Consider the following 21,132-nt stretch of genomic DNA (forward strand, 5'->3'; position numbering starts at 1 on the left):
AGCACATCTGTAATCGTGTCTATGCTCGCGTCTCTATAAGCACATCTGTAATCGTGTCTATGCTCGCGTCTATAAGCGCATTTAATTTCAAAGGAATTAGATGCACTTATAGACGGAGCATAGACGCAAACATAACTTATGCATCTATAAGAGCATCTAGTTTCAAAGAAGTAGATGCCCTTATAGATGCGAGCATAGACGCTAGTATAGACGCCCTCGTAACTTGTGCATCTATGCAGCAAGTCTATGCTTGCTTTATGTTGTAGTGAGTGTTAAATCACTATGATTAATAGAGCTAACAAGTGGAGGATGAAATTGGGCACGTGGAAGAAATCATTGAGGGGGAATTTTGCATGAGGGTGTTGCCCTAGATGTGAGCAAAGCCTTATGTAAAATAAATAGCTTAAATCTTCAAAAACACGAGCAAAATCGTGGGTTTCTACCACTTGATTTTTTGATTGCCCCGGCCGGTATACTCCATTGTTGGAGAAGTCCTTTGGTCAACTTGAAGCTCATATTGGCCTATCTTGGGCTAGAAGGGCTTGTCCCAATTTTTTGTGTAGGCGCGAAGAAGAAAAGACTAATTGGAGAATCTACGTCGTTTTTTGCTTGTGTAGAGAGAGAAATTTGCTAATTCCTCTTAACTATGTATTAAACACTCAAGATCTTGGCTAATGATTGAGAGGAAAATAAATGCTAAGGATTTGAGATTTGGGCCACAAAGAGGAAGAAAGGATAAGATGAGATTAGTAGCTAATTAAGTTATTAATGAAGAGAATATAATAATATGAGTTAAAGCTAAGATAATGGGGGGAGCTTAAACCAAGCTCTGATACCATGTTGAAATTCATGGATCAAGCTCCCTAATGACAATCAACTATCCAATTAGATCATAATCCTAATCTAATTAACATGTGATTAGTGCTAGGTTAATCTAGGGTGGGTAATACCTAATAACAAACATAATTAGGTTACAAGATTGAGACTTGTACTCATAGAGAGGCTTGAGAGCTTGCTACATTTTTCATTGCTTGAAACGGTCCCCTTTTATATAAAGAGGTACACTTGGGCTTGTACATCAATATGGGACAAGTCTCCACTTTTCTCTCTAGCTTACATGTCACCTCAAATCTCAACATGGTTCAGCTCATTAGAAAATGATTAGGTCTAGGAGGATTAACATTTCTCTTATTTTTCATGCATCATCATATGAAGAGATTAGAAGGTCATTAGGGGACTCCATGCAATATTAGAGTCTCACACATTAAGATTCAAGAGTTTCCTTTTTAAGTGCCTTTTATTTAGGATTTGAATTTTTCCTAATCTTCAGTAGAGCATTAGTGAGAGAGAATTGCAACAAGATAAATAAACACCATTGAAGCTTGCTATTGAGTGGGTCTCTCATAGTAGGTGTACAACAATAGAGAGAGAAGGAGATTAGAGCTGCCTCTACAAACAACCCATTCACGAGATTGCAAAGACACCATTAATCACATTGTAAGGGTGGCTTGGCATCGGTAAGAAGCTTCAGTCCATTGTAGACACCAAATACAAGGAGCTATCCATCAACAATACTAGCAGTGGTGGTGGACATCACAAAAGAAGTTACAAGAAGAAGCCATCATCACCATAAATAATAGCCATCATTGCTAGTTGTTGGGGTTCAACAACACAGAAGAAAGTATAAACAGACACAATTGCTCAATAACAGACATGTTGATTAGGCCAAAGCAGAAAACGCAGACATAGCAGAAAAGCGATGCACAGACAGAGGGTTGATAGAGTAAGGTTACACAAGAGATAAGAAAAGAACTCCAAATTCTTCTTGATTTACTACTCCTCATTACATTGCTTCTCCTTCTTTTCTACCTTGCTCAAAATCGTTACTCGTTCTCCAAAACGTATTCTTGAGTAATCGTTACCTATCTTAACTTCCAAGATTCCCAAGAAAGTCATCAGATATTCCTACCACTTGAGCATTGAGCATATGTCCGACTTACTAAATATTTGACTGCTTACATATCCGACTTACTACAAAATATTTGACTGAGCAACATTCTGACTTAAGGGAACTATGCCTTCAACACATGGCACGTCCTGGTGGTAGATTTCAACGACATCTGACGCAGATCCACACATCCCTTGATCAGTTCAAAATGGCAGACAAAAGTAAAAGCATGCTACTACATCAAAGAGTTGTAGCAACATCAAAAGTCTGGTCCACCTCCTTCATAACATCAGGTTCAGCAACCTGCACATGCTTGTCTGTTGCTCCTACATCCATATTTTGTAATAAAACTAGTTTCAAAAACTGCTCAGCAACTTGTATGTGTTCTGCATCATACATCTGTACCTCAGGCACTTGGTCTGCAACTATGGTCTGCAACTATCTCAACTGTTTCTGCCAGCAATTCTGCTACTTGGGCCTTGTAACTCTGGTTTTTCTCCAGATCCTGCACTTTCTACATCCAAAACTCTTTTTCCTTCTTTAATTGAGCAATCTCTTCCACTAATATTGCTTCATGTTTTGTAATAAAACCTGTCTGCAACTTATCATAAGAATACTTTAATACAAAAGACAGTCTTTCTTGAATTATCCTCCACATATTTTGCATATTGGAAGTCAACTGCTGCTTCAGCACTGTGACATCACCTTCTGCCATCAGAACACCATTAATGTCCAACTCCCCTTGAGCTAGTACCTGCTTCTCCATAAGCTGCAATGGTTGCAACCTCAAGTTCATCACATCATTATGAACTTATAACTCTACATAACACCATATTAGATAATTTGGGAAAAATTCCATTCCCATTTGAAAAATGGGAGCATGGTGAACTTGTCCAAAAGTTTGTCAAAACCCCCTCATGTGACATATCATCGGAAAGATCTTGAAGAGTAGAATCTAAATCTATGATCTCTGACAAATTTGGAGTTAGTATGTTTAAGATATGTCCAAAACTATATGGAGTAATTGATTCCCAAAATGTGAGATTTTTCCCAAATTACCTAATATTGACTTATATTATTCCTTTGGACCAACTGTTGCATTTCCAAACCAACCTTCTCTTCCAGGTTTTGTGTCCATTCCTTGAACATTCCCAAAGACCTCTTCACCTGTATACCATTTCAAGTGAATGATGCTCCAACATATCCTTCATTTCCTTACTATGCTTCTCCTTCACCTGTTGTTGCAGCTCATTCTGAAGTTGCTCTATCTGCAACTCCTTTGTTTGCAACACATCAGAGGCTGCACCATACTCTACCATCTGCTTCTTGTGTTGTTCAAACTGAACCTGTTGCTTACCAATAAAGGCTTGGACAGCTGTCAACATCTTATTAGCCCATGACTCCATCTTTTACATCATGAAACTCAGATGGAGTAAAAACAGTTTCATCACCACCAAAATCAAACTTAGTCACCAACTTCTTGATGCTGTTATCAGCTTTTCTTCTCTTGGACAAAGTGAAAGTCTTACCCAACTTAGTTGGTGTTTGTGTTTCCATTATGTCCATTGGAGAATGTATCTCCAACTCCCCGAAATACTGTGAACACTGTGGTGAGTCAGCTAATGGTAAAGCTTCTTGCACCATGTATCCAGCTTTCCTCAGGTTCTGAAAAACCTCCATTTTATCCTTATCTAGCTTTGACCAATCAGATATCTCTGATTTGTGCAAAACCTACGGTTCTGCATGCTGAAATTGCTCACCCTCCAAATCTTTGTCCTTGTCTAGTAACAACACATCCCCTGCATCAACTTTCTGAGCATAGCAAAACAAAGCTGCCAAGGAAGCACACAGCCTACTATTAGTCTGAGTCTTCCGTTTGTCAAACGCAAATACTTCACTGTACATCCTTTCATACAACCAATGTGCCCAACTGACCTGTTCACCCTTTTCAGCCCAACATAAAGGAGCATAGTTCTCTTTGGACATATAATCAAATTTAAGAAGAAAACACAGCCTTTCCAAATACCAGTTAAGTTGCTCCCTTCTTGCATAACTGACATTCTTCAGCATATAATATTGTCCTCCACCCTCTTGAGGACCAAACTCCTTTTTCAAAGAGTCCTCTGTGCACTTGGGTATAGGAACTTGTGAAAAACAAGGCAACTTAAACACTTCAGCAACAATTTCAGGAGTTATGACTACCTTTGAGGAAAGCCGTCCTTTTGTTTTCTTCAAGATCTCCACCTGAGACTTTGCATAGAGATTATTCCTCCATTCATCCCACGGCAAGGTAGCAAAGTCATGCAATCCAATTTTCTGCAAACCAGTTGGCGTTCCTATCTGTCTGAATATCGATCTCGACCTGCATCATTTTGCCGGATGACATAGCTGTAGGCATGCTAGCTTCATTTGCTGAAGCCTCCACGTCTTCGTCAGAGCTAGTCACCTCCACCCGCGCGTTAGCTCCTTTGCGGCGCAGCCTCATCTTCAGCACTTCTGGCGATTCCTTATCTTGAAGAGGTCGCATGGTGGCAAGGGGTTTTGGCTTAGGCATGGGAGACTGAAGGGGCTCTGAAAACACAGACGAAAAACGAAACGGGCGATGCATGAGGGAAATGAATTCGTGATGGCTCACAATCGTGCCAACTCGCCTAACGTAAGATCTCCACACACACCTCCATAAAATCATCACGCATACTGGGCGTGCAGCCCCCAACTGGAGTTTTGTGGAAAAAATAGTATTTGTAAAAACTCCGAGGCAGTGAAGTCCGACTAAGTAATTTTCGACACAGCAAAATTCAGCCAAACCAACCTTGACAACAGTTAAGTTTCTTGCCATCATTTCAACACCTATGTTCTGCCTGAAGAACATCCATCTCTGTTCTTTGTTAACTTCTGGTGAGTCTCGGATCTGACTTTCTCTACATGGACCAAAGCTGAAACTGGCCAATCAAGATGTGGTAGTTTTTCTTGAAACTTCTTCAGCCTAAAACCATTGATGGGCTTCTCTACCCTTGTTCCAAAGACATCTGCAACAATAAAGGTACCTTGACCCAAATCTTCCACAATCTGATAAGGTTCTTTACATCTAAGTGTCAACTACCCTAGATGAGGTCCCAATCTAGAGTTGTACACCATCACCCAGTCACCAACTTGAAACACTTTAAATTTGACATTCATACTCACCCATGCATGTCGTCTCTTCTGGATCACCTCAGTAATATATGAACTGACCAACCTGTCTTCTTCCAACTGCATCAAATATTTACTCCTGTGCTGAACTCATAGTTTAGAAAACATCTTCTCAGCTGTGATTCTAAGACTTGGCACCACAAACTCCATAGGCACCACAGCTTCTAATCCATACACCAATCTAAATGGTGTCATCCCTGTTGTTACCTTATAGGCTATTCTAAAAGACCATAATGCTGAGTCCAATTTGTCATCCCAATCCTTATGATTGTCTGCCACTATCTTCTTCAAAATGCCAACCAATGTTTTGTTAGTACTTTCAGCCTGCCCATTAGCCTAAGGATGGTAAGCTGTAGACTTTTTGTGCATAATCATATGGGTTTTGGTTAATTCAGCTATTACCTCATTTAAGAAATGAGATCCCCTATCACTCACAAGCTCCACAGGACACCCAAATCTGGTCATTATGTTGTGATACAAGAACCTTGCAACACTTGAAGCTTTATTATCCTTCAAAGCTATAGCTTCTACCCATTTAGTACAATAGTCTGTTGATATACCTGCACCCTTTCCTTGTTGTAGGTTTAATAGGTCCCACAAAATCCATCCCCCACTTCTGGAAAGGCTCTCGTGGTGGCAGAATAGGATGATCTGACATTCTATCCTTATTATCTGGCTGACCAGTCTTTTGACATATGACACACCTCTTAGCATACTCATATGCATCCTTCAAAATTGTGGGCCACCATAAACCAGCTTGGAGAATCTTCTTGGCTATTATATCTCCTGAGAAATGTCCACCTGCTACACCAGAATGTGCTTCTTGAATAACAGCATTCTGTTCAAAATCTGGAACACACCTTCTAATGACTTGATCAATGCCCTTCCTATATAATGCCCCTGCAATTACCAAAAAAGGTCTACTTTTCAAGGCAAACTTCCTCCTCTGATTTGCAGAGTAAACTCACCTGGGATAGTGCCGTTAGTCAGAAATGTCAATAATTGGTCATACCAAGAATCCGACACACTGAACTTCAAATAATGGAGCATCTGGTAAATCATCATTCACTCCCACTAGTTCTTCACCTGTTTCTAGCCTACTCAAGTAATCAGCAATGGCATGGTCTTTTCCTGGAGTATGAACAATCACAAAATCAAACTCCTGTAATAACAAAATCCACCTAGACAACCTTCCTGTTAGCATTGGCTTCTTGATTAGGTACAACAAAGCTTGGTGGTCAACATGGAAGATTACCCTATTTCCCAACGAATAGTGCTTAAATTTTTTCAAAGCATATACCATGCCTAATGCTTCTCTTTCAGTGACAGCATAATTCCTCTCAACTGATGTGAGGACTCTGCTTGCATAATATACTGGCCTAAACCAACCTCTAACTTTTTCCTGCATCAATACGGCTCCTACGGCCACATCAGACGCATCCACAAAAACATGAAAAGGTAAAGACCACTCCGGAGATTGTAGAACTGGCGCAACAGAGATCATCTTCTTTAAAAGTTGGAATGATCTTTCTTGAGGATCAGCCCAAGCAAAAGCTACTTCTTTCTTAGTTAAGTGTGTTAGTGGGGTAAACACACATTAGCTAAATATCTGAGATACCTTGAATGCCACTTAATTTGACCCACAAATCTCATCAACTCTTTAACATTGACTAGAGCCTTGGCAGATTGGATGGCTTCAATATTCTTTATGTCAATGGCCATCCCTTCACTGGAAACCACATGACCAAGTAGTACCCCACTTCTAACAGCTATGACACTTTTGTAAGGATTTAGTGCCATTCTGAACTGTCTACATCTCTCCAGACATAACTTCAGATGTAGCAAATGCAAGTCTTTCTTACCAAAAACCAAAAAATCATCTACAAAAACCCTCATAAAATCCTGCAAATATGGCTCAAATACCTTATGGGGGCGACAAAGTTGAATGATGGTGGTCCATTCTTTAAGCCAAAACTCATTACTGTATACACAAATGCACCCCACTCAGTAATGAAAGCTATTTTGTATTGATCCTCCTCAGCAACGTGAATCTAATTATATCCAAAAAACCCATCCAGAAAGCTATACATTTCATGCCCTAACTACATCCGAAACTGCATCACAAAATGGCATTGGAAAAGGATCAGTAATAGTTGCTGCATTAAGCTTTCTATAGTCCACACATACCCTCAGCTTCCCATTCTTCTTAGGTACCACTATAATTGGAGACAACCATGACACTTCATTCACTGGCTTGATGTGTAAGAAAGCATTATGGGCCCAAGGCCATGGACAACTAGTAAGTAGGTGTGAACTCTTGGGTGGAGTATAAATACCAATGTAAATGGGATTATGGCTCATTCATGATAGTGTTATCTGTTCCAAGAATCAATGGTGAGCTTCTCCCGTGAGATGCTAAGTGGTGACTCCTTCATGAGCCACTCCCTTGAGGGACTAACCCACCCCTGTTAATTTCTTTCATTGGTATCAGAGCATGGCTTTTGATCCATGATTTATAATTTTTCTTTTCTTCTTCTCATTTCGTGAAATTTCTGCTTCATTTGATTCATGGGGGAAGGGGATATGGCTAAGGTAGAATTTGTGGTTCAAATCTGAGCACATGGACCTAATTTTTTGAATGAGTGGACCAAATTGGGAAAAATTCACTAATCTTGATTAGCAGTTGTTAATCAAAAACGTTTTTCTGTTTGGGAGCTTTCTTGCAAACCCTAGTCATGGAATCTCAACATGAGCAAAGGGCATTGAGTCTCCAAGTCAATTGGGAGTGAAAGCAACTTTTCAAGCACACCAAAGAGCACCAGAAGAGGGGCGGCGAACTGCAACAGCCCGCCGCCTCAGAAAACGCTATTTTTCAAGCTCACAAAGAGCTTGGCTTACTAAGCCAAGCTCCCCATTGAAGCTTCGGTATGTTCTCTCATGTATGTAGCAATGTTTTATGAAGTATTTCACCTATTTTCCATGAGCAATGGGGCTCCCAATGTGGCTGAAAATCACTACCAAAGCTGCCCACGTTTTTCACCAAAGTGACCCTAATCTTCATCTCCTTCAACAAATTCAAGCATTAGGGCTTCCTGGGTGACATTGGTGAGTTGCTCCATCACTTCCTTACAATTTTGAAGCATTCTTTCAATCTATGGAGTGAATTAGGATTTTATTACACATAAAATTCTAATTTTCAGAAATTGGACTTTAATCATGGCCATTCATGCTCTTCTTTATGCATTATGAATGCTTGAATGCTACACATAGCCATTCAATGCTATGTCTTGCATATTGGCATAAGTGAGCATAGCTTTTGGCACATTTGGGGGATTGAATACATACTTCACATGATTTGGATGTTGTTAATGCATGTGGAAATGTATTGACATTGCCATGAGTGGATGTGATGAAGGAAGCACTATGAACCATGTATTATGATATGAATGAGCATGAGTCATGCTATAAATCAATTGTAAGTCAACTCTACTCATTCATTTGAGCTTGTAACCACATTCCACTCACGATTGTACCCCACTTTATTCCTAGAATCTAGAATGAAGTAAGGGTACCTTGGTATTTAGAGGACAGGCCAAGGGGAGAATGTCTTGAATCTTCCTTGCCGTTAGTACCGGGTAACGCGGTAAGGAAGAGGCTTAGGTACTTGGTGGTAAAGAAATGGCCTCAACCTTCACCTTGGATGTAAACTTAGTGAAGGGGTGAGAAGTGCTTGGCCAGGAGATCGGCAAGCATCGACGTGCTTCATCGACCACTTCATTCGACTTGAGCAAACAAGCAAATCCTCTACATTGACTTCTTATGCAAAAAATCCCGTTTTGATCCGGGTGGGAAACTAAAGTTTGCTCATGACAAAATGGATAATGGGATGCCTCTATGCGTGTGGAATGAAAACAATAGTGCACATACTACCTCGTGTACAATCTCTCATGATGCTTATGCGGGAAGTAAGGGTGCCAACACATTGAGATTGAAGATCAAGGTGAATGGAAGAACAGCATGTGCACTCATTGATACTAGAAGCACGCATAGTTTTGTCAATAAAAGGTCTTTGAACACTCTCAAAATGCAACCAACTTCTTTACCAAACAAGCACATGGTGCAAGTGGCCAATGGTGATTCAATGGGTTGTAATATGAAGTGTCAAAGTACAGAATTGGAGTTGTCCAAGAACTACTCTTGCAAAGTTGATCTTTTGGTGATTGAGTTGGGACCAATTGACATAGTACTTGGATGTGATTGGCTGTCCACTTTGAACTCTTTTACCATGAACTTACAGAAAAGTTTCATGAGTTTTGTGCATCATGGAGGGGTTATTACATTGAATGGAATGCAAGGGTCCAAGCTCTTCATGATCAATGCTACTCAAATGAAGAAAGTGTTCAAGAAGAGGGCTATGTTTATGTACTACAGCTTTGCAAAGAGGAAGATAATAGCAAAAAGGATTGCATCGAAAATGTGGACATGGTTAAGCTACTCAAGGATTATGAAGATGTGTTTACCATGCCAAAATCAATGCCGCCAAAGAGGAGTGTTGATAACGCTATTGATTTGGAACCAAATGCCAAACCAATCAACAAGCCTCTCTATCGTTTGTCAAAGGTTGAAAAGGAAGAGGTGGCAAATCAAGTCAAAGAACTCATTTACATGGGATGGGTTGAACCAAGTCAATCTCCTTTTGCTTCTCCGGTGCTACTTGTGAAGAAAAAGGATGGTACTTTCCGCATGTGCATTGATTACCGTGATTTGAATAAGATCACCATCAAAAATCGATTTCCAATACCAAGGGTGGATGATCTTTTGGATGAGTTGAAGGGTGCCACATGCTTTTCAAAGATTGATTTGCATTCCGGATACCATCAAATAAGGATGAAAAGTGGTGATGAGTTCAAAACAGCATTTCGTACGGAAAGGAGTCTTTACCAATTCATGGTTATGCCGTTTGGATTATGCAATGCACCGGCAACTTTTCAAGCATTGATGAACAAAGTGCTTCAACCTTTCCTCTACGAGCTTGTATTGGTCTTTTTCGACGACATACTTATCTATAGCAAAGATGAGGAAGTGCATTTGAAGCACGTGAAAGAGGTTTTGGAGGTCTTGAGGCAAAACAAGTTGTATGTTAAGTCGTGAGACAAAATGTACCTTCATGGCACATGAGGTGGAATATTTGGGTCACATTGTGAGCAAGGATGGCATTTGTGTGGATCCAAAGAAAGTGGAATGTATTAGGAATTGGCCGGTTCCTTCAAACACTACTCAATTGAGGGGATTTTTGGGGTTATCTTCATTCTATAGGCACTTTATTGCCCACTATGTAGAAATTGTAGCCCCAATGACGGACAAATTAAAGAAGGAAACCTTCTTTTGGGATGCCATTGCCAACAAAAGTTTTGAAGATATGAAGAAGATGCTCACATCAGCACCTATTTTGGTATGTCCAGACTTCACCAAACCTTTCACAATAAGGGCGGATGCAAGTGGAAGAGGGATTGGTGCGGTACTTTACCAAGACCATGGAGTCATTACTTATGAAAGTAGAAAGCTGAATGACAAAGAAAGAGAACTCCATGTGTATGAGCAAGAGATGATTGCTATACTCCATGCTATCAAGAAATGGCACCATTACTTATATGGGAGTCATTTTTATGTGAGAAGTGATCATAGGGTGCTAAAGTATTTCCTCACACAACCCAATTTGTCGCCTAAGCAAAGAAGGTGGGTAGCAACACTACAAAACTATGATTTTGAAATCACATACACAAAGGGCAAAGAAAATGTGGTTGCCGATTCCTTGTCTCGTATGTGGGCCTGCTCATTGTATGCTATTTTTGAGGTGCATAAAGATTGGATCATGGAGATACAAGAAGAGTACTTGTTTGATGAAGAAACCTCACAAATAGTGCAAAAATTACAGCAAGGTGTATGTGAAGAGTTACCCCATTATGAGCTGAAAAATGGTCTCTCTACTTGGTTCCTACTTCATCATTTATCAAGAAGATCATGGAAGAGATGCATTGTACTCCTATGGCTGGTCATTTGGGTGTCTACAAAACCTTTGATGCAATAAGGAGAAGTTTCTTTTGGAAGGGGATGTGGAAGAGCATTCATGCTTATGTAAGTGGGTGCCGGTCATGTCAATTGAACAAGGATCCTACACATAAACCGGGAGGTTTGCTTCAGCCCCCATTGCCCATTCCCGAAGGCAAATGGAGTCATATATCAATGGATTTCATTACTAACCTTCCACACACAAAGAAAGGGTGGGACAGCTTGTATAGATTGACAAAAGTGGCCCATTTCATTCCTTCCAAGGTCACATATTCAGCCCAAAATGTTGCCAAGCAATTTGTTGATGGGGTTTTCAAGTTGCATGGTATGCCGTCACAAATTGTGAGTGATCGTGATGTCAAATTCATGAGCACTTTTTGGAGAACATTGTTTGAATATATGGGAACCAAGCTTACTCCAAGCACCGCCTATCATCCCGAAACCGATGGTCAAACAGAAAGAGTAAACAAATGGGTGGAAACATATCTACGCCACTATTGTCATGATACTCAAAGCACATGGGATGATTGGTTACCTTTGGCTGAGTTTGCTTACAACTCAACATATCATGTGAGCATTGGCATGTCACCCTTTGAGGATTTATATGGCTACAAGGTCAATTTGCCTATGTTGGTGGGTACATATGAGACTTCTAACCCTAATGCCGAGGAGGAAGCTGAAAGGATGCAAGCTTTGTTGCAACAATGCAAAAGTAATTTGAAGGTTGCACAAGAGAAAATGAGACAATATGCCAATGTTCATCGAAGACCATTGGAATTCAAAGTGGGAGATTGGGTTCTTTTTAGAATACCAAAGTCAAGATATGCGTCTTTGAAGGGAAGCACCAACACCAAGCTAGCTCATCGCTATTATGGTCCTTATCAAGTGATACGAAGAGTTGGGGAGGTTGCATATCAACTCTTACTTCCATTTACAACAAAGATTCATGATGTGTTTCATGTCTCTCACTTGAAAGGATATGTGGGTATGATCGATCAAATGATTGATGAGTTACCTCCAATGAATGAAGAGGGAATGATTGAATACATTCCAGAAGCTATCTTGGGTACAAGGAAAAAGGTACTTCGCACTCGTACCTTGGTGGAGTATCTTGTTCAATGGAAAGGTTTACCTAAGGAAGAAGCTTCATGGCAACCTATTTCAGCATTGGAGGGATATGAAGCATTGATAGAGCAATATGGGTTGGTGTAAATTCAGCCACATGGAACATTCTTCTCTGAATTTGGGGTATTCATTTGAGGTTTCAAGGACGAAACCATTGGGGAAGGGATGGTTTGTAAAAAAGCATTATGGGCCCAAGGCCATGGACAACTAGTAAGTAGGTGTGAACTCTTGGGTGGAGTATAAACACCAATGTAAATGGGATTATGGCTCATTCATGATAATGTTATCTGTTCCAAGAATCAATGGTGAGCTTCTCCCGTGAGATGCTAAGTGGTGACTCCTTCATGAGCCACTCCCTTGTGGTGAGGGACTAACCCACCCCTGTTACTTTCTTTCATGATGAAGCCTACTGTCCCCAACTACTTATCTATCTCCTCCTTAACATGCTTTGCAAAACTAGGGTTCATTCTGTACCTTTGCTGCACAATTGGAACTGCATCTTTTTACAAGTTAATATGATGTTGATGTAATGCAAGGTCTATACCTTTCACCTGAAAATACTCCCAAGCAAATACATCCATGTATTCCTGCAACAATTATAACAACTCCTTCAAAAATTCTCCTTCAGCATCCCACATTAGACTCAAAACCTCCATCTCTTGTGCACCAATCGCACACCAGTGTTTCTATTATCGTGGATCTCACAAGGTGGTAGATTGCACAGTCTAGAGTACTTCCATGCCCATAGTCACTGACACCTTGAGACCAATGTGTGAACGATGTGGCACTGATCACATGTTCCAAGATTGCTCAAGACGAGTTGCTTAACTCCAACTTATCTCACAAAATACAACTCTTAATATCTTAAGTGTACAAAATGGGCAACTGGCCACGGTACCCTTGAATGTGCTTACACGCTTACAAGCCAAGGCACGAGAAACAATTTTAAAAAATGTAAAAGACAACACCTCAACATGGGTAGAAGAACATGCTTTAAAACAAAACCCAAAAGATAAAATAAAACCTTCTAAACCCAGGAAAGACAAGGGACAAAAAACTATCGAAACCAAGGATGAAGTAAAAGACACAAAAAAGGAGTCTACAGAGGACATAAACCCAAAAGGGGACATAAATACAAAAGAGCCAAAGCTATACATGATGCAGCAACAGTATCCACCTCAAAAACCACTACACAAACCTCAACACCCGTATGTGCGACATAGAGTACAAAAATCCAAAAGAAAATTTGATCTCGTCGCATGGGTAAACGTAATGAAGAACTGACAAACCAAAGAAAGTCAGAGAATGAAACAAGCTCTAGTACATCACTAAGTGAGAATGAAACAAGTTCTTACTCTTTGCTCACTGCACCATGTAAGATTCCTCCCCAGCCCCTCAAGATGTCCAGTTTCTTCCCCTCTTGTAATCAATCCCCTTTTCAAAATAATAAAAGATCTTGTTTCTACTTGTTTTGACCTAGAGAGAGAAAATATTATAGAGAGAGATAATTTAGTTTTTAGATATCTTTGGATGGAAAATTATCCCTTCTTATTAAAATAAATTTTTCCAAAATAGAAGTTTAAAAAGAAATTCCTAAGAAGCATTAGAATTAAATATAATGTGCACAAAAGACCTTAGCCTAAGGGTCCAAATTTTTTGAAAAGTTTGGTTTAAGATTCTTATGGACCAATAAGATTAATCCAAATGTAGGGAGGAGATAAATTGAAGAATAAAAGAAAAACCCCCCAAAAATGAGTAAATGCTCACATAAGATGAAGAGTGGACTAAGGACAAAAGAAAACAATTAAAAAACTGAATATTGACACCTCAGAGTGGGGATCTCCCCTCATAAAGTAGGCACCTTTTTTCTCATCATTACCCCAATTTTTAATCAATAAAATGAGATATTTCATCTCTCCTCTCTCCTATTTCAAAACTAGATCCAAAAAGTAAAATGGTCAAAAATTGACCAAACTGATCTGGAAAATTCTAGAATCAGTTTGCTTGGTTAGAGGCTCACTTTTTCCTATAAATAGAAGCCTCCCCTTTGTAAAAGCTTAATGGTGTGTATGCACTGTTACTCTACTCCTGTTCTGAGCCATCTACATTGAATTTCTTAATGGTGTTTATGCACTGTTACTCTACTCCTGTTCTGAGCCATCTACATTGAATTTCTTAATAAATCAATTGTTTTTGGCCTAATCCTCTCTAAAAAGAATTGGTGGCCACTCTTGCTTCAAACAAGAGTAGAACCCTCAATCCCTCAATCCCTCAAGCCAAAGGAGATCTTACTTCATGTAAGCTAATTTTCTTACTTATTTACAAATTTTAAATCTAAGGTTTTCTTGACTTTTATGTTTTATAGTTGATTGAATTAAATTCAAATGCTATGCCTTTAAGGAAAAGGCCAGTCCCCTTCTCTTCTTTACATTCCAACCTTTCTTAATCCTAGAAAGATTAACCAAGGGATTAATTAAACTCTTCTTATTGTTTACTCTCTCGAATTTAGAAAATTATGTAGATTAAAGTTCTATGAATCTAATTTTGGTTAATTTAAGTTAAAAATAGAATGATAAAAATGAGAAATGGTTAGCTATACAAAGGAGGTTATGGCAAAATTTTCTAGAATTTTATGGAAAAGAAAGTTTGTTTTATATTATTCCAAAAGAGTAATTCCCACCATTTTTGCATCTAAAAGAAATATTCTAATTACTCCATGTACATGTTCACCTATGAATATGCATGGATATCACTGTTGTTAATTATTAAATTTGATTTTTATGCATAGAAAGATGCATCAAGGAAATTTTTTATTATAAAAGTGTTATTCTCATTGAATTTCATTTTAATGCATAGAAATATGCATAAAGGAATTTGTTTTAATTATAAAAGTGTTATTCTCATTGAATTTGATTTTTATGCATAGAAAGATGCATAAAGGAATTTTTTTATTATAAAAGTGTTATTCTCATTAAATTTGATTTTTATGCATAGAAAGATGCATAAAGGAAATTTTTTATTATTTTAAAAGTGTTATTCTTATTAAATTTAATTTTTATGCATAGAAAGATGCATAAAGAAATTTTTTTATTATAAAAATATTACTCTCATTAAATTTGATTTTTATGCATAGAAAGATGCATAAAGGAAATTTTTTTATTAAAAGTTTGATTCTCATGAAATTTGATTTTTATGGATAGAAAGATGCATAATAGATTTTTTTTATTATAAAAGTGTTATTCTCATTACAATTGATTATTATGCATAGAAAGATGCATGATAGAAATTTTTTTATTGTAAAAGTGTTATTCTCATTAAATTTTTTTAAATGCATAGAAAGATGCATAAAGGAATTTATTTTATTATATTAAATTTGATTTTTATGCATAGAAAGATGCGTAAAGGAATTTTTTTATTATGAAAGTGTTATTCTCATTAAATTTGATTTTTATGCATAGAAAGATGCGTAAAGGAATTTTTTTATATAAGAGTATTATTCTCATTAAATTTTATGCATAGAAAGATGCATAAAGGATTTTTCTAATTATAAAAGTGTTATCCTCATTAAATTTGATTTTTATGCATAGAAAGATCTATAAAGAAATTTTTTTATATTATAAAAGTGTTATTCTCATTAAATTTGATTTTTATGCATAGAAAGATGCATAAAGTAAAATTTTTTATTATAAAAGTGTTATTCTCATTAAATTTGATTTTTAAGCATAGAAAGATGCATAAAGGAATTTATTTTATTATAAAAGTGTTAATCTCATTAAATTTAAATTTTATGCATAAAAAGATGCGTAAAGGAATTTTTTTATTATAAAAGTGTTATTCTCATTAAATTTGATTTTTATGCATAGAAAGATGCGTAAAGGAATATTTTTTTTATAAAAGTGTTATTCTCATTAAATTTGATTTTTATGCATAGAAAGATGCATAAAGGAATTTTTAAATATAAAAGTGTTATTCTCATTAAATTTGATTTTTATGCATAGAAAGAAGTATAAAGGAATTTTTTTTATTATAAGAGTGTTATTCTCATTAAATTTGATTTTTATGCATAGAAAGATGCATGAATGAAGTTTTTTTATTATAAAGGCCTTATTCTTATAAAAATTGATTTTATGCATAAATAGATGCATAAAAAAATTCAAATCAAGAAATTTATTGAGATCGAAATGTTCAAATAAATGATTATTTTATTCCTCATTGAAATTCGTAACTAATTTAAAGTGAATATTCAAAGAAAGAAATTGAGTAAAATAGTAATAACTGAATTATCAAACCTTTTTGAGAAAGATAGTTTAGGAAAAATCTTATCCGACTCGAATCGTGAATCAGACTATGACCAAGACCAAACTCTTTTGTTAGTTTCGAGGAAAGAAGGAGTGACCAGTTTAGAAAAATATTCTCAAATCTCCCGCTAAATCTGAAACTAAGTTTGAGACCCTTCGACTTGATCTATGGATCAAGGTTATAGAATTCGAGGAATTCTGGTATGAAATTCAGAATTTCGATCTATGAAGTTTTGGGGATACTGATTCAAGAAAGACTCCTTGTATTCAAAAGAAAATCAAACTGAAAACTTGCATAGAAACCCTGTTTTCTTAAAGCACTGTCTTAGGCCATGGAGGTAGCATTTGGTATATGTTTTTCTAAGGAAAGTTCGGTTGTAAACAGCGGGGAGTGCTCAAAGTACGGCTCACGCAGCAAAGCCTGTCTTGACCGGCCTCGATATGGTTGAAAAATGGTGTGCTTCTGGTACGATGGGTGAGGGCCGACGAAGCGGTTTCTAAGTGGTGTGCCATGACACCTTAGGAGGATCCTAGAGGGTTATGACCAGGTGATGCACGGGCTCACGGTGCCTAGGACACCCATGCGTATGTCGTGGAAGACATGTATGATGGACAAAATGATTATTGTAATATGTTACTGGGTCTCGTTTGCCATCCAGCTGGTCTCAAAATGGAGAGTCCAAAGTGATATTGTTTTTTGAGAAACAAGGGACTGGATGGAAATTTTCAGTTATGATATCTGTAACCAATAACTGTTTGTCAATGGATTATTTTATATGTTAAAGTTTTAAAGAGGAGTGTGTGCATATGTGTATTCGAAAGCAAAAGTCAAGAAAGGCATTCAATTATGGGTGGGTGAGTAATTGTCTGGTTCTACCAATTCCAGTGTGGTTGGGTGGTGGCTTAATCCATGGGCCGGCTGGAATCAATGGAGTTTTAATAACTAAATTGAAATAATAGGAATACGCTTAGAATTCAAGTTGTTAAATAAAATCCTGAAGAATTTCTCAAATGATTAGATCAATGGCTGTGCCTGATTTCGGTTAGGAAAAAAGCATTGATTCCCTCAAATGATTAGATCAACGCGGCTGTGCCTGATTTCAATTAGGAAAAAGCGTTGATTTCTTCAAATTAAGTAAGTGATAGTTTTCCTTCTATGTGGTTTAATGAGGTAAAGGATAGTTTAGTCTCTTGACCCCATTAGAAAATTCATTAAGAAAATAAAAAATGTGGAATCATTCCCATTTTCCGAGCAAGGAAAATTTTTTCGGTTTCGATTTCGGAATGACCACCATATTAGTCTCGTGTCTGAACATTCGAGGGCAAGGCCCTGAGTGGGAAACCCTACCCCGTGTAAGAGGAAGCTACTTCCACTGCTAGCAACTGGGAATTTGGTGCGCGGAGGGGGCAGTGGGGTCTTAGAGCAGCTGGTATCCATTAGGAACTCAATGGAGTCTTTTTGGGCCCTTTAATTTGCCATGAGATTATGGAAACGTTTAACTTTTTGACAAATAGGAGCCCGCCATGTAAGCAAAAACCATGGGTTTGTAAGAGAGGTGTAAGAGTGGTCAAAGGGTGTACTTTTCTCCCCAAAAGGGGGAGGGGGCAATTTTACCATTTTTGGACCTCCATAACTTCATACAAGCTCCGATTTGAGCGGAGATTACAGATCCGTGATCTACACATCAAGAGCTTTCCATAGATATGTTACATGATATGGTTTTATCCGCTAGATTTTAAATTCCATTTTTCTCCCAAAATTCAAATTCGAATAAAGTAGCCATTTTGAAGCTTCAAATTAGAAAACGTTTCTTCTTAAGAGAAAAGGTTTGACTCCCTTAAATTGCCAACTAAAAGGGCCCAAGAAGACTCCATTGAGTTCCTAATGAGAGCTTGTGTAAACTTACAAAACAGAAGCAAAAATTGCCTAAAATTTTAAAGTAAATGTGGGAAATAATGTTTTCACTTGTTAAGATTATGTTTGAAATGAACTTCATAAATTGAAAACTCATAAATTAAACTAGATTTTTAGATGAATACCCCAAATCTATCTAGCATTCCTAGACTCTCCCAAACTCAGGATATGATCGCCTTTGCCTTCGAAAATCTCATCAACTCCGCTACAACCCAAAGCAGAGTGAGACTCGCTCGTCACTTTGAGGATCTATACTTTCCCAATCCAATAGAGCGACGTCAGCATATGTGGTTCTATGGATAGAGGGCAAAGTATTAACGTCAATACCAATCAACGATAGAGACTCAGACAGAATATCTCGCTAGCCATGATCTTGATAAGGCTAGGAATTATGTACAACTTTATAATCATTCACCCCAGAATTTTAGAATTTCTTACCGTATTTTTAGATTTCTTAGCCGCTTTATTCCTAGGAGAAGAATTATAGCACCATTATCAGTGATAAATCATGTATATCATAGCATGTCTCCATCGCAGTATCACCTTTTTATGCCTACGCGATTGAGGCGGTGACTTTTGGAGCCGAGATGCTCTATGTATATGTTAAAACTTTTGATAATAAATGATATTTTGCAAAAGATTCCAAATCGTTTTCGTGGTTGCGAATATTGGTTAGTAGAATTATTAGAGTGAATCTTGTTTTCAAGCATTATGATGGAATATTTAATTGTTTAAGAAATAAATCTTAAAAATTAAAGTCATAAATCCGTTGACACAATTAAGTTGACAAAAATATTGTTTTGTCAAAATCATAAGGCGCAACCAGATCCTCTTACCAGTGAGATGAAGAGTTAGATCCGGATGTTTGTAAAGCCCTGCACTGATCCCAACCTGGTCCCTTCAAGGGTGAAGGGGAACAGTTAGGAGAAGTAGTGAAAAAATAGATCAAGGCAATGGAAGAGTATTTTGATGTAACCGGTTATAACGAGAGGAGCAAGATGGCTAAACCCCGGGAAGTGCTTTAAACTTTCCAACCCCAAAGAGGCAACAAGGCCCTAATCAGAATCAAGATGTTAGGAAATTCAGAAGTGAAGGAAGACCTTTCCCTCAGAACACTTTCTCAAGAGCCCCACCTCTTTCAAGGATTCAGAGGGATGAGCTTAGAGGTGAGAATAGGTGTTTTGGGTGTCAGGGCTTTGGTCACCAGCCTAAAGACTACCTGACTCCTGCCATGTCAAGAGGATAGGGAAGTCAAGGACCCAGAGTGCAGAGATCAGCCCCTTTGTATCAGTCAAATCCTGTCTCACCAAAATCAGGGCAATCCCAGCAGGGGACTCCAGCTCAACCATCTGCCTCTGTTCAGAGTAGTCTCCGAACTCCCTCCCAAAACTGGGGTAATCAAAGAGAAAGAGTTTCGCCCCAATCTACAGAAGCAGCCAGAGTAGTTACGATAGCAGAAGTAGTGGAAGAGGAAAGAGGTCAGATTTATGCCACAATTGAAAACCAAGGGCCAAATCATCAATTCTCTGTCATCCATACTCTAGCTGAGTATAAGGGTAAGACATTTAAACTTTTGATTGATTTAGGCAGTACTCATTCATTTATTTCCCCAGGATGCTTGCGTAAGCTAGTCTTAGAGCAGAAATCAAGGAAACCTATGTAAGTTGAATCAGTCAGTGGGAAGATTCTTTTCACTCACCACCATGAGACAGATCGTATTCAATTTAATCTAGATGGGAATGTAAGTGACTGCCAGTTCAGAGTCTTACCTTTTGAAAATTTTGACGGTATCCTTGGAATGGATTGGCTCCACCAAAATCAAGCTGACATTCACTATCACAATGGAACCATTTCCTTCCGTGACCTTCACCGGAACAAAGTTCAAGGAACCAAAATTTCAGGATCCCCAGATGTGCAATTAGTAGAAGCTTCTAAATTACTAAAAGGACTTAGAAAAAAGCAACTCATTTATGTTGTCAAAATGAATCCGGTAGACACAAAGTTAAAGGCTAAAGAACCAGAATGGTTAAGTGAGTATGATGATTTATTCCCACTAGAGCTAACAGAGGTACATCGGATTCGGGAAGTAGATCATGTGATACAATTGACCCCCAGAGCTCAGCCAGTCGCCCAACGCACATACAAAATGCGAGTCCTTGAAGTCATTGAACTCAAGGAACAACTTAGGCAGCTGTTAGAACAAGGGTTTGTAAGACCTAGGGTTTCACCTTGGGGAGCGCCAGTTCTCTTTCAGAAAAAGAAGAATAGAACATTAAGACTTTGTGTGGATTACAGAGGTCTTAATCAGCTGACAATTAAGAATAAGTATCCTATCCCCAGAATTGATGAGCTTTTGGACAAACTAAATGGAGCGTAGATCTTCACAAAGATAGATCTCAAATCAGGGTGTTACGAGATCAGGATTAATGAGAGTAAGATATCTCGAAGACAGCCGTCAATACTCGCTATGGCCACTATGAATTTATTGTCATGCCATTTGGATTGACAAATGCCCTAGCTACATTCATTCGCCTAATGCAGGACATTCTGAGAGAATACTTGGATGATTTTGTTCTTGTTTTCTT

Source organism: Cibotium barometz, chromosome 57, assembly GCF_041138505.1.
Source record: "Cibotium barometz isolate CiBa-2024 chromosome 57, ASM4113850v1, whole genome shotgun sequence".
Classification (NCBI taxonomy): domain Eukaryota; kingdom Viridiplantae; phylum Streptophyta; class Polypodiopsida; order Cyatheales; family Cibotiaceae; genus Cibotium; species Cibotium barometz.